The sequence below is a fragment of the Pteropus medius genome, unplaced genomic scaffold (assembly GCF_902729225.1).
Source record: "Pteropus medius unplaced genomic scaffold, Ma_sr-lr_union100, whole genome shotgun sequence".
In the NCBI taxonomy this organism is placed as follows: domain Eukaryota; kingdom Metazoa; phylum Chordata; class Mammalia; order Chiroptera; family Pteropodidae; genus Pteropus; species Pteropus medius.
The window spans coordinates 1,005,830-1,021,279 of NW_024350925.1; the positions used below are offsets into that span (position 1 = coordinate 1,005,830).

At 39.5% G+C, this 15,450-nt stretch overlaps 1 protein-coding gene and 1 non-coding gene across 2 annotated transcripts in view; one reads left to right on the forward strand and one right to left on the reverse strand.

Annotated features, from left to right (window-relative positions):
- Positions 1-15,450, forward strand: part of SLC7A3 (solute carrier family 7 member 3) — an 87,398-nt gene that overhangs the window by 11,558 nt on the left and 60,390 nt on the right. The window lies entirely within an intron of this gene.
- LOC120585427 (5S ribosomal RNA) lies at positions 9,876-9,994 on the reverse strand. Its single transcript, XR_005648322.1, has one exon. It is a non-coding gene; the product is annotated as a 5S ribosomal RNA (ribosomal RNA).

Genomic DNA, 15,450 nt, shown 5'->3' on the forward strand with positions numbered 1-15,450 from the left:
TTCTAAACACATCTCCCGTCCTGCATCCGTCAATTTGCATACAACTGTAATGAAGAGCTTTCTGTTTACCCCATGTATCGATCGATTGATTATCAGTACGGACATATGAATTCTTATTTACACGTGGGTTATAATGTTTTACTGTCACTATTCAGTCTGATGCTCAGATTGCCACAGATTTGGCCAGTGGGATCCCCGTCAAGCTAATTTCTGTGTCCAGTGACATGTCCCCACCATTTTTAGCAGTTCCTTACTTTCTGGGGCAACAAGAATATTTCAGACTTATCTTGAATCTCCCTGCCCAAGATCTGGGGGATAGGTGTACTTATTGCTACTGGAGTATCATAGCTTTGGGGCTTTTTAAGCAGAGAGACCTAGGAGTTTTCCTGGGCTTTTGAATCTGTCTCAATATCCCACCAAGTGATTATTGAGGTCTGTACTTGAGGACGTCATGATCTGAGCAGCTCTGATCCTTGACAACCCTGTATGTTTGAAAACAGTGGTAACTGGTTTCCTCTAATAAGTGTTTTCATTTCTCTGTATTCTGCTATGTTCATACTTTAGTTCATTAATATCTCTTTTTAAAGACCGGCATCCAGGATGAAATGTCTTATTTCAGGTACATGTTCTGATCAGTGCAGGGGAGTGGGTCAATGACTTTTTTGTTCTAGATCTCATGCTACTGTTCATGCAGGTCAAGATTGTTAGCTTTTCTTTCTTGTCTTTTTCTTTTTCTTTTTCTGACAGCCGCATCCATCACTCTGTTGACTTATGTTTAACCTACAGTTAGTTGAAATCCCTTACAGTTTAACTCTGCTGCTGTGTTCACCTATCTGGTACTTGCACAGTTGTGTCTTAAGACCTAGTACAAGTCTTTAAGTTGATCTCTTTCTTTTCAGCTTGTTAAATTTAGCCTATTATTTCTGCTTATTTTGTTTTGAATGTCACCCAATCGTACTAGCTACCTTTTCCAGAATATCATCTGCAAATTTGATTAGTATTTAAAAACATCAAGAAGGGTAGGGTGGAGCTCAGACCTTTCTAGCCTGACTGGAGACTTTCTCTTCTGTTGAAATCAATCCATCAAATAAGGGTTGCTGCCATTCGTCTACCTTCAGCTGCTGTTGTATATAGGATCAGAGCCAAGAGGCCTGTCTCAATACACAGAATAGATCCAATTTCTAGTTTTTTTCATGGGGTCAGTTATTCAAGATCATAAGGAGGCCTATTTTTTGTAAAATGGGGCCTTTCACATAGTACAAACTTCTTCTTGTGTGGAAATTGGCCTGTTCTGGCTCACTCTTTGTCCTCCTTGGTACCAGAGAGCAATGAGAAGTGTTTCAGGGAGCCAAGACTATCCTGCTTAAACCAGTGAATCTTCATTGAATCGAGAAACTTTGGGGGCCATCTAGTTCAAGCTTCAAAAATCTTGACCGACAAAACCTCCTATTAATGTGCCCTCCTTTTTTAATCTGCTATATCAGTCAACAAATACTTATATTAAAAAGGAGGAAAGGTGCCTTCTAGAAGGACGTTCTCAGAAATTAAATGTAACGAATAAAAGTAACTATCTGAAAGCATACATTGGCAGAATTAACCTACTCTAAGAGAGCGCATCTAAGTTTTCTTTGAATGAGACTAGGCTGTTTTTCAAGTTTCCATCAAAGACCAGAGTGTAGTCTCAGGAAGAAGAGAATGAAATGTAATGCAAAGAAATCCTCACTTGATCTGTGAATAAAAGAATGAACTATGGTTGTCTGCAAGGAGCCTGGGAAGGGGGAGAATAATATGAATATGAATATATATATGTCATTTATATCATTTATATATATTTAGATATATAAATATATAAATATATACACACACACACACACACACTAGGGTTCTTTTTGTTGTTTATTTTTAATTACTTAGGTAATATGTGAATACTTCTTCTTGCAAAAAATATTAAAACATTACAGGTAAGAATAAGTTTCTTTTCACCATTTTTCTTGTCCCAAGTTCTGGTTAGGTAGGCTTGTTATAAAAACATCTTGAGTAGAGGAAGGTGGTTTATCAGGCTCATATAATTTTGTGGATATAAACTTTTGTTTTAAAAATGTGCTCACAAATAAAACTTTTACCATATAGTCTGGCTTGCCGAATATGCCTACCCCCACTAGAGAGACTGGCTGCCCTGTACAGATAACAGGGCCCTGGTTCTTGAGATAAATCTCTTTTCCTTTGTAAATCAATACATTGCCATTTAACACAGTTAATTGTGAAAATGGCTAGTCTGGCTTGCTGAGCTCCACACCCTTGACCACTGTGATGCCAAAGATGTTGCCTACCCAGGAAGTCCTTCTCAAGCACCTGTTTGACTTCCCCTGTGTAAAAAAACAAAAACAAAAAAAAACAACAAAAAAAAACAAAAACGCTCCATGGGGAGCTTATAGTTTTGCTAGGAAGACTAGCCATGCGTGTGAGGCATTTTTTGAAAAAAGACAATACTATGTATTTATGACATAAGACAATCTACGTAATAAAGGGTTAACTGGATGGCACGGTGAGTGCTATACAAATTCGGGTTGTTCTTCAGTTCCTGTTATTTCTTCTCCTCCTTCATTTACCTTTTATTTTTTCAAAAAATTTTAATTAGTTTCAAGTATACAGTACATTGGTTAGACATTTATATGGTTTATAAAATGATCCCCTTAATTGCTCTTTCTCTCCTCTGGCCCTCCACCCAGCCATCATATTAATGCTGACTGCGTTCCCTCTGCCGTGCTCCCCATCCCCATGACCTTCTATCAACTGCTAATTTGTACTTCGTTAACCCTTCACCTCATTCTCCCAACCCCCAAAACCCCTCCACTCCGGCCGTCACCAGATTGTTCTCTATATTTTTGAGTCTGTTTTTGATTAGTTGGTTGTTGTTGCTCCTTAGATTCCACATATAAGTGAAATCATATGGTATTTATCTTTCTCTGTCTGACTTATTTCACTCCGCGTAATAACCTCTAGGTCCATCCATGTCGTCACAAATGGTAGGATTTCATTTTTTTAATGGCTGAGTAATATTCCATTGTATATATGAACCATAATTTCTTTATCCAGTCTTCTTTTGATGGGCATTTAGGTTGCTTCCATATCTTGGCTATTGTAAATTGTGCTGCCATGAATTTTGGGGTGCATAGATCTTTACAAATTATTGTTTTGGTTTTCTTTGGATAACTATCCAGAAGTGCAATTCCTGAGTCAAGAGGTATATCCGTTTCTAATTTTTTGAGAATGTTCCATACTGTTTTCCATAGTGGCTGGACCAATTTGTAATCCCACCAACAGTGCTCGAGGGTTCCCTTTTCTCCGCATCTTCTCGAAGACCTGTTGTTGTTTTTTTTTTTGATTTATTGATAATGGCCATCCTGACAGGTGTGAGATGATATCTCATTGTGGTTTTAATTTACATTTCTCTCATGATTAGTGACCTTGAGCATCTTTTCATATGTCTCATGGCCATCTGGATTTCCTCTTTGGAGAAATGTCTGTTCAGGTCTTCTGCCCATTTTTTAATTGGATTGTTCGTTTTTGTTGTTTTTCATTCACCTTTTATTTCTTCATCTCCTACTCTTCAATTCACCGATCTCACTACTTGTCTGCCATTGGCCTAGAGTTGTGAGGGGTGAAAGATATTGGGCTATGAGGGGATCTCTGTTATGCTTTGCTGGTTTTTTTTTTTCTTTTTAGGGTCATTTTATCCATTCTTATGGCTTCAACTGCTTATTATACACTCACTTCACACAAATCTGTGTACAAGCCAGACCTCTTTCCTGAGTTTCAGACCCCATGTATCCATCTGCCTATGTGAACAGGCATCCCAAATTCTCCATCTCCCATACTGAGTTCATTCTTCTCCTCTCCGTCTACACCTGTTCCTCCTCTTGTGTTCGTTATCTCAGTGAATGGCGCCACCATCAACTCAGTCACCCAAGCCTGAAACCTTCATCCCATCCTCCCTGTAGATATTCTACCACCAAATCCTTTCAGGTCTATTTGTTAGGTATCCATTGTATCCACATACTTCTCTCTATTCCTATTGCAACTACCCTGATCCAGCCCACCATCCCCTCTCACCTGAATAATCAGAGCTCTCTCATTATCTACCTGCCCCCACTTTTTCCTACTTTCAAATCATTCTCCACGCTACAGCCAAAGAACACTTTCTAAAACACAACCCTTCAGCGACTTCCTAGTCCCCTTAAGAGAAAGTCCAACATTCTTTGAGTAGCTTTCAAGGCCCTCCATCTTGCTCCTGCATCAGTTTATTTATCAAAGCTCCCCATCTCAAACTCTATTCTTGGAGAATGTCATTCTCTCTTCCTCTAGAATCCACACCTTTGCACATGCTACTCCAGTGTCTGGTTATTCCACTTTTAGTGATGCTGTGATTGAGCGGTGACTGCAGATTGGTCACAGCATGCTCCTTTCGTTGTAAAGTTTGTCGTTTGTCTTCTATTGGTTTTAGCATCCATCGATGATTATTATCTGGATCAGTTATTTCATAAGGAGTTTCAAATGAATGATCTTTCCAGTTCTGTCATTCCTTCTACATATATTACCTGCAATTCTTTTGTAAAGAATTTCCCTTTACCCACTAGGTCTATTTGGTATCCTAGAATACAGTTCGTACATGATTGGCAAGGTAACTTTTTAATTCTTTTGCGATTGTATTTTTTAAAAAGTTTATTTAATTAATGATCTGGAATTTTGGATAATTTTATCAGAGAAACCATTTATTAGTGGTGGTTATGTTTCCGGAATAGCAGATAAAAGCCTACTTAATTCACAATGTAAATGAAATATTACACATAAGTAATGAAAAATAGAAAATATTTTATAATATTAATTATTAAACAAAAGAAAAATGAATACATTTTTAAAGTTTGACTTGAGTGCTAGCACTTGAGAGAGAAGCAGTCTTACTTAGAGGAAGAAGAGGTAGATGGATAATTATGGTGATTTGAAGAGATCTTCTGAGTACTTTCGAGAGCTTTTTGAATTTGATGGCACTGGTTCTTATGTCTAATTTTACTGAGGATTTAAACTATTTCCATTTCTGTGACTGGTTTAATACCACCCTGCTCTCATACTCAGCAACCGGGGCCCATGATCGGGGGACATTTTCAGCTCATAAATGGAGAGAGGCACATTTTTCAATATGCCGAGTATTAGAGTGAAATTAGAGAGTTGGATGTGAGTGAATGAAATTGAGCTGAGAATGTAAAAGATAAGAGGAAGGACTTTAATGCTAGGACTTTTAGGTCTGAGGAGGGACCCGGGACCAGGCGAGGCCATTGAGGTGCCTACGGTCCTATGCTTGCTTGACCTTGACAGTGCCTCCATTTTTTGTTTGTTCATTTATTTTGTTCTTTACATTGCACATATAAGTGAGATTCGATGGTATTTGTCTTTCCCTGTGTGACTTATTTCACTTAGCATAATACCTTCCAGGTCCATCCATGTTGTCGCCAATGGTGATATTTCATTCTTTTTTATGCCCAGGGAATTCCATTATATATATGTACCACATTTTCTTTATCCAATCATCTACTGATGGGCACTTAGGTTACTTCCATATCTTGGCTATTGTAAATAGCACTTCAGTGAACGGAGGGGTGCATATATCTTTTCAAATTAGTGTTTTTGTTTTCTTCAGATAGATATCCAGAAGAGCAATTGCTGGGTCATACGGCAGTTCTACTTTTAATTATTTTTGAGGAACCTTCAGGCTGTTTTCCATAGTGGCTGTACCAATTCACAATCCCACCAACAGTGCACGAGGGTTCCCTTTTCTCCACATCCTCGCCAACACTGTTCTTTGTTGATTTATTGATGGTGGCCATTCTTCCAGGTGTGAGATGATAGCTCCTTGTGGTTTTAATTTGCATTTCTCTGACGATTAGTGATGTCAAGCATCTTTTCATATGTCTCTTGGCCATCTGTATGTCCTCTTTGGAGAGATACCTATTCACATTTTTTAATTGTATTGTATTGTTTGTTTGTTTGTTTGTTTGTTTGTTTGTTTTGGTGTTGAGTTGTATGAGATTTTTTAAATAAATTTTGAATATTAACCCCTTGTCAGTCGTATCATAGACAAATGTCTTCTCCCACTCAGTTGGTTGTCTTTTTGTTTAGTTGATGGTTTCTTTTGCTGTGCAAATGCTTTTTAGTTTGATGGAGTCCCATTTGCTTATTTTTCTTTTGTTTCCCTTGCCTGACAAGATCTATCAGAAGAAAAAAATATTACTAAGAGCAATGTCCGAGAGTTTCCTGCCTGTTTTCTTGTAGGAGTTTTATGGTTTAGGGACTTACATTTAAGCCTTTAATCCATTCTCAGTTTGTTCTCGTATGTGGTGTAAGAAGTTGTTCAAGTTTCATTGCTTTATATGTGTCTGATTAGTTTTCCCAACACCATTTATTGAAGAGACTGTCTTTTCCTCATTGTGCATTCTTGCCTCCTTTGTTAGAGATTAATTGACCATATAGGCGTTGGTTTATTTCTGGGCTCTCAATTCTGTTCCATTGATCTATGTGTTTGTTTTTATGCCAGTACCATGCTGTTTGGATGGCTCGAGCCTTGCAGTATGAGCATGCCTCCTTCAGTGCTGTGCCCTAGGACAGTGAATCTGAGGTGAGTCAGTGGGAAACAGAGCAGAGAGAGGCCATGGAAGGACTAGATATTAAGGTTCTAGGAATCCCAGTATCAGAGGTCCTGGTTCAAACTTAGGAGTTTGAACCTAAGCCAAGACTCTATGGCTGCAGATAAGAACGGAGATGTTATGTGATAGGAGAATAAGGCTTAAAACCAAAGTAGACTGAATGTTGTAGGTCCAGAAAGGCTTCGCAGAGGAGACCCGTGTTGGAATCAGAAAATTCTTTTCAGGCCAGAAAAGTATGGGAAGAAGTGTGACGACAGAGACAGAGGAAACAGTAGATGTAGAGGCATGAGAGTGTGAAATCGGTTTAGTGGCTGGAATTTAGGGAGTGATAGGAGACATGAAGTTGGAGACCATGTCATGGAGGGCTTTATAGACCATGTTGTTGATTTGAACTTTGTCTCTGTGGACCTTGGGGAACCGTCGAGGGTATTTTATGCTTGGAAATTACATGGTCAGATCTGTGAACTTGAAAGATTATTAAATATTTTCAAATGCACTCATAAGTAAAGAGAACAGTGGAATGAACCCTTTTCTACCCATTAACCACATTTAATAATTAGCAAGATTTTGCCAGTCCCATTTCAGTGATCTCTTTTTTCTTTTCCTCCCAGTCTTCTTTCAAGTTTGCTGAAGCATTTTAAAGTCAATCTCAGACATGTTATTTCACCCCTGTGTATTCAGTAGGCATGTCTAAAAAGTACAGATGCTTTCTTATACAACCATGCTATCATTATGTTATCTTACAACCTTAACACTTCCTTAATAGCATAGAATATCCAGCCCATTATAAAATTTCTCAGATTAGCTCACAAGATTGTCTAACAGTTGGTTTGTTCACATAAAGATCCAAACAAGGTCAATATATTACATTTGATTATCTCTTATTTTCCCAGCTTTATTGAGATCGCTATAGACTACATGTTTGTGCCTCCTCGCAAATTAATATGTTGAAACCTAACCCCCAAGGTGATGGTATTGGGAGCCTTTGGGAGGGGATTAGGTCATGAGGACAGAGCCCTCATGAATGGTACTAGAGCCCTTATGAAAAGAGACCCCAGAGAGTTCTGTTACCTCTTCTACCACACGAGCAAGAAGGCACCAGATGTGAACCAGGAAGTGGGCTCTTGATCTACCAGCGCCTGGAGTGGGGACTTTTCTGCCCTAGAACTGTGAGAAATACATTTCTGTTGTTTATAAGCCACCTGGTATATGGCATTTTTTAAAAAGTGGCCCAGATGGACTAAGACAAGGTATAATTGGCAATGAAAAATTGTATGTATTTAAGGTGTACAACTTGATGATTTGATATAGGTGTACTTTGTGAAATATTCACCACAATCAAGCAGGAAGGGAGTAATGGAGGAGATGTTGGTCAAGGGGTGCAAAGTTTCAGTTATTATCTCTAGTCTCCCTTCATCTAAAGCAGTCCGAACCTCATTTTTTAAAGCCATTTGCTTGTTGTAGAAAGTGGGCCCGTCGTCCTATAGAAAATGCCACATTTTGGATTTCTCTGTTTTCTTTCTTGCACTGTTATTTACTTTATTCCTCTATGCTGTAACCCCATATTTTTCTATAAAGGAAGTTAGCTTCAGAGGCTTGATGATATTCAGGTTCAGGTTTTTTTTTTAGTCAAGAATACTTCACAGGGGTTGCTATATAATTCCCTCTGAATCACATGTGGAGGCACATGTCTATTCCACCTTTAATGAACAGGTGACAGCCTGATTCCATCATTGTGATGTTTCCCGTCAAACTTTTACTTAATTAATCCTTTGAAGATCATTGTCAGAATTATTTCACCAGGAGTTTCAGAATGGCGATTTCCTTATTTTATCTTCTATATGAATTAGCTGGAATTCTTCTCAAAGTAAACTTTCCAGCATCAAGTAGGACCATCAGGTTACCTGTACAGGGAATGCAGGAGAGATGCATAATTGTTGCTCTTGAACTTGATTACCAATTTTCAGAATAAGGAGTTGGTACCCTAGTTACTTACTTTCAGTGATATCCAATGAGTTATATGTGTTTGTTCTCTCTCTGTCATGAACTCATGTTTTTTAATGTATTTTAATATATTTGTTTCAGTTGATTGCAATCATTATTCTTGTCAATGTTCAAACTGTCTTGTCTTTTGCCAAAGTGTTGCTTCCCATAACCCTCTGCCACTACTCATTAGGGTTCCATAGCTTGCTTGATTTCTGGGCAAAGCTTATCTTGTATATTTCCTGCCCCAGACTTGCCATTTCTCTAAGGAGCCCTGGTTTACTTCAATTTTCTTTTTTTAACAGTGGCTTTACTGAGGTATAATTTACCTGGTATAAAATTCACCTGTTCAAACCGTACAATTAAGTAAATTTATATAGTCGTGCAACCACGACCACAGTCAGATTTTAGAACATTTCCATAAGGCTACAGGATCCCCTGTACCTTTATTAGGTCAATTGCCTTTCCCACCCCTAATCCCAGGCGACCACGATCTCTATAGATCTGCCTTTTCTAGAGATTTCCTATAAATGGTATCATATACGATATAGCCTTTTGCATCTGGCTGCTTTCTCTTAGCATTGGTTTTTTAATTTTAATTGAGACGTGATTCACATACCACAAAATTCACCATATTAAAGTATATAACTCAGTGGTTTTTAGTGTATTCAACCACCTCTATCTACTTCCAGAACATTTCAAAAAGAAACCTTGTACTGGTTAGCAGTCACTTCACATTAACCCATTCTCCCCCAGCCCCCTGCAAGCAATAATCTACTTTATTTCTCTATGGATTTACCTACTCTAGACATTTTCTATAAATGGAATCATACAGTATGTGGCCTTTTGGTCTGGCTTCTTTCACTTAGCATAGTGTTTTCAAGGTTCATCCATGTTCTAGCATGGATGTATCAGTAGTATCAGTACTTAGTTCATTCCTTTTTATGTCTGAGTAGTATTCCTTTGTAGGAATAGATCATATTTTGTTCATCCATTCATCAGCTGATGGACATTTCGAGTTGTTTCCACTTTTTGGGTAATGTCAATGTAAGAAATGTCCAAACCTGTAGAGAATTTTTCTGAGTTTATTCGAGTTAAACCGATGACATACCAGGAAGCAAGATCTCAAATGCTCCAAAGAATGACAGTTTTGCATTTCTTTTTATACCTTTGTTTTTCTTTTTTTCTTTTTAAAGCCTACAGCACCCGGTCTTCCCAGGTGGTCTCCCATCCAAGTATTAACCGGGCCCGACCCTGCTTAGCTTCCGAGATCTCATGAGATCAGACGTGTTCAGGGTGGCATGGCCGTAGACCTTTTTATACCTTTGGAATTAAGGAGGGACCTTGAGAAAGATTCCATGAACATGTGAGAAAGCAAGGCAGGGAAATCTCTATGATTCTCCCCCAGCCCCCTGCAAGCAATAATGAGACCGATTGGATTACAGGGTAGTTAACAAGATCCTGTGTTCTCTTGAGGGTGGTTACGCTTCCCAGGGTTCTGAAAAAAAGGCATTTCAAAGGCGTGTTAACCTAGATGCACAAAAACAGTGGACAGGACTTGCTTAAGTTGAACATAAACCTTTTATAGGCCTGGGGCACGACTACCCACCATTACCTGCCCAGTTAGGAATTTATGATCAGATCATCGTGTGAGGTCACTTTCAGTTGGATTTATTATAGAATCCTTTTTTCATCTGTAGTAATACGGTAGTTAACTCTAGGTTTAACCTTTTGAGAAACTGTCCTGTTGTTTTCCAAAGCAGCTGCACCATTTTACATTCCCAGCAGCAGTATATGAGGGTTGCCATTTCTTCCACATTCTTGCCAACACTTGTTATTATCTGTCTTTTTGATCACAGCCATCCTGGTAGCTACTTTGGAAAAACAGTCAGTATTTCCTCAAAAGATTAAGTGCAGGTCCTGGTCCCTGCCCCTTCCAGAGATTGTTGTGGTTTTGTTTCATTTTTTTCTTTGTTCAGTGACTTGCCTGGACTAATTCTGTTTTCTAAAAAATTCTATTTCTAAGCCTGGCTTCTCAGGTGTCATACCTGGGCCAGGACAGCTTAGTAGACAGTCAATAGTTTGTTCAAGGTTGTCCTTAAACATCTTGGGCCAGTACTGTCTTCCACACTTTCTCGATGGGGTTGTGTGTGGGTTGGGAACATAGTCAGAGTCCAGGGAGTTTACTTGTCTTCTCTGAGTTTTACTTTCTGCAGGGCCTTCTCATGTCTCCTCTGTGCCTGTGCAGGTCTTTGAATCCAGCCAAGGAAACGTGGATAACTGGGGCCCTCTCCGGTACCCTGAGCTTCAGTGCAGTCCTGCACATATGCATAGCTTTCTAGACCACCAGTGATATGAGGGAGCTTATCAAATCCCAGTAGGGCTGTCTCATTTTCTGGACCTCTTTGCTAAATTTCAGCAGGCCTGTTGTTCTGTCGCTTGCGCCAACCAGTATTGTGACCTCAGGTAACTGCGATGTTCCTTTTTCCTGATGTAAGGAGTTTGCTATCTTCAACGCCCCTGGGCATAAGACATTTTATCTGTGCTCATTCCTAAACAAGTAATTCACCTCCAGCAGGCAAGTTGCTGTTTAGGGCTTGTCTTGCCATGCCCTTGCAAAATCAGCTCCAGTGGAGCTGGGAGTGGGGATATGCACAGCCTCAAGCTAAAACACCATAGATTCCCACTGTTCTTACCCAAGGTTCAATAGGTTTTCTGAAACGCTTCTTAATTTATTGTTTAATTTTGGTCTATTTCCACAGTCCTGAAATGGTGGTTTTGATAATGTTGTCGTTATAGCATTGTTTCTTTGAGGGAGAAGATTTGCTGAACCCCTCACTTTCCCATTTCCGAAGTTCTGCTTAATTTATGTTTTAAAAGATCATTCTGATAGCAGTGGAAGATCAACTGCGTGGAGGGGAAACTAGTGGTCGGGAGGATAGGCTTTTACTCAGTAGTATTTTGTAACCTGTAAACAGGACTGGAAAATATAAATAACTGGGATGATTTGTGGGTGAATAGATATGGTGGTAAACCAAAAGGATAGGAGAATTGAGAGTGCTGGTGACTGTCATGGAAGTCCTACTGTCCATGGAATCTTTCCTAGATAGATAAGGAAGCGAAGTCCACAGGGGCATGGTGTCCTTGGAAACTAGGTAAGAGGCTTGATAAATTAAAGGCCCTGAGGAAGTCAAAGGGTAAATTCAGGGAGTGTAAGATGTAGGAGAGGTAGAAGAACAAGTAGTTCTGAGAGTGGCCTCTGTCATTTTTGGAGGTCGAACCATTACAGGTGTCACTACGGCAATGGACAATTCACGTGGAGTTGAGAAGAAGAAATCAGAAAAAGATTTGTCAAGGAGCTGTGAGGTTTGGATGTTACATCATCAAGGGAGAAGCTGAAGGCCTTTCGTGATGAAGAGGGAAAGGGAAATAAGTGTCCCCAAAGTCCTCAGTGATTGCAGGTGAGAGACCTGAAGTTGACATTTAACATCGAAAGGGCGATAAAATTGAATAGTATGAACTTTGAAGATAGATGGGCTGTGGACGGAAGATGGTAAAATAATACTCTGAGGATCCAGTGAAGAAGATGCTATCCCGATCTTGATATGTGGGGAGAGGTGAGTCGAGGATGTGAGCAGCCTCCAATGACGAGCTTTACAAAGAAAGCAGAGTTAAGGAGACGAGAGAGAGGCTGAATGGATGGGCAAGACCAAAAGCAAGAACGTTTTAGGAAATGCTGGATAGTTCATTATTTTTGCTTAAGCTTAGAGTACAGTTGGGGGTATAATAGAGGATGATATAGGCATCTATGTGATTCGTTTGAAAATAGAGTATAACTGGAGTTAAAAATACCGTTAGTTGGATGGTATACTAAGGAAACGACTTATTTTGTTTAGATCTTAGGGGAATGTTGGAACTGGTATTGGTAGCTGGGAAGCAGTTTCACTGCTCTAGAATACGTCGACTATGACAAATGTGAAATTAGGTGTGTAGTTGATAAGTTATTCATGTCACCATTGGACTTGAAGTTGCCTCTAGATCATCATTTTGCTAGGAATGTGTCCTGTAGACTGTGATAAATTTCATTCCTTTTGTAATTAGAAAATTGGAGCTTTAAAAATGAATCGGCTTTCTGGAATAATCTTTTTCTGTTCTTTTCCAGAACCATCTGCGACCCACAATGTATAGAGGATTGTGTGGGATCTGCTTTAGCGTGAGGGTTTTGATCTCAATTGCCCTGAGTCTATTTGATATGGTCGTGTCTATGTATGCGTAAGGTATGTGGCAAGAAGGATAGAAGAGAAAATGTAAAGCAAACAGGGGACCGAATGGGAGATGCAGAGCCCCGGTTATAACAACCTTAAGATTAACTGCTGTGATGGTAATTCGGCACGTTTTCGGTCCTAGCTATCATTTGTTATGAACTAAAAGAACGTTGAAATAATTGGCAGTAGGATGGAGGTGGGGAGTCGGTTAGCTGGCAAGGAGCCTTACAGCTAGCTGTTTTCATATTAATACTGCATATTTGGAGTTGGTTGATAACGGCAGAAAAATATGATCCTACTGGGGCCTTATTACATTGATTTCTGCTGTCGTAATACGAATGTGTTTAACAGCCACCCTTATAAACATAACATTTCTCTTTTTGCCATCCTAGCAGCCATCAGAGAAGAGATCACAGAAAAGCTGTTGCTTGTACGGTCATCTTCATCACTTGTGACGTGGGATGTGGAGCTCTTACGCTGTCAGAATTCCAGTTCGTGAAGCAATCGGTGTCATTCTGGTCTAGCCAGGAGAGTAGTCCCTACTAGTTTCTAGTTTTCTAGGGAAAAGAGAAAAAAAAACAACCAAGAAAGAAAAACAGCAGAGAAGGTGAATATGGAAAAATCCAGATATGAATCTTAGACCTTAAAGCAGAGGTCAAGGCCCGGGTCATAAGCAGCAAAGCAAGGGGACAAAGCCTGGGGTTTTGTTCAATCGCAGTGAGATGGCACCCATGGCACGTAAGCACCGGAAGAACTGAGTCTGTTTTGTAACCTGGCTTGATTTCAAGAATGAAGAGACTTAGTTGAAACTGCAATAAAAGTATCTAAGAAGGCGAGATTAAAGAGGAAAGGAAGTATGCTTTGAAGTGAAACTAGATAGAAGTTTAATTGTATCGAAATATCTTTCTAGTGAAATGTTGACTACATAGACATGAGGATCGTTTTAAATATTTCTTTAATATTTAATAGTTAAGAGAATGAATCCTGGCTCTTTCACTTACTAGCCGTGTGATCACGGGGAATTACCTTCTCCAAACTTCAGTCTCTTTAGCTATCAAGTAGATTAATGAGACCGATATGGTTATTGTAAGAATTAAGTGAAAAAAATATACGAAGTATACATAGCATGACGCCCGGCACAAACTTAAAGTTCAGCATATAGTCACTATTATCAGGCAGTGGAGGGGACAGTGAGATGGATATTCAATTATGAGATACATTATTCTCCACAGGTAGGTACACGGTCATTTCTTGTCAGACCCTCTTAGAGATCAGGCTACAACGAGTGCTAATTAGGCCAATTCAAAGGAGGCCAACTTCCTTCGTTTCCTGAGTTTGTAACAAATTAGGTCTTCCATACACTTTCCTTCCAGAATAGTGCCTTTAACACTAGTATCTTTTGTTAGATTTACCATTAGTGTTTTTAATAGTTGTTTGTTTGGCTTGGATCTTGAATTTGGGGGAAGATGCCAAAATGACGAACACAGAAGATGTTAAGAGTCTATAAAAGGTACAGTTTTCTCCCAGGTGAGCGTAGATCACCTTTTGGATCGAATTCATTCAGGTTTCTTGTCTGGCTGGAGTGAAGCAGATCGTGCGGAGCTGAAGCATCACAGTGACGATAAAACAGGTTCTAATGAGCTGTCTGGCCCGCCTCTTCCACTTAGGGAGGAGGAGATGGGCTTCTCAATCCAGAGAGCTTTTTAGAGACCTAGTTTTGTTAGGCCTCCACAGGAGCCATGGAAGAGGAAGTTTAAAGGTACAGGATTTGTGTTGTTATTTTACATTTAGTTTGAAGAGTCTCATTTAATTTTTTTCCCCCTTTCCGTTACTTTATTTTTTAGAGCAGTTTTAGGTTTACAACAAAATTCAATGGAAAGCACACGGAGTTCCCACACACCCCCCTGGACCCCTCTACACAGCAACTGTACCGCCATCAACATCCCCACTGGGGCGGTGCATTTGTTCCCTGTCAGTGAACCTACACGGACACATCGTCCCCGCCCAAAGTCCCTAGCTGACATCAGAGTTCCCTCTTGGTGGTGTACGTTCTACGGGTCTGGACCGGTGTATAATGACATGTGTCCACCATCACAGTGTCACACAGAACAGTTTCACCACCCTAAAATCTCCTGTGCTTCACCTCTTTATCCTCTCTCCCGCCTCGCCCCTGGCAACCACTGATCTTTTTACTGTTAACATGGTTTTGATCTGATTTTTAAAAGCAGCTTTATCGAGATATAATTCACACACCACACAATTCACCAATTGAAAGCAGGAAATTCAATTGTATAAATCAACATATTGATCTTCCAAAGAACCAGCTTTTGGTTTCATTGATTTTCTGTATTGACTTCCTGTTTTCAATTTCATTGATTTCTGCTCTAGTTTTTCTTCCTTTTTGTTTCTTACTATGGATTCAATGTGCTCTTCTGTTTCTTGTTTTCTAAGGTGGGTATTTAGATTATCGATTTTAGACCTTCGTTCCTTTTTTCTCTTTGTTA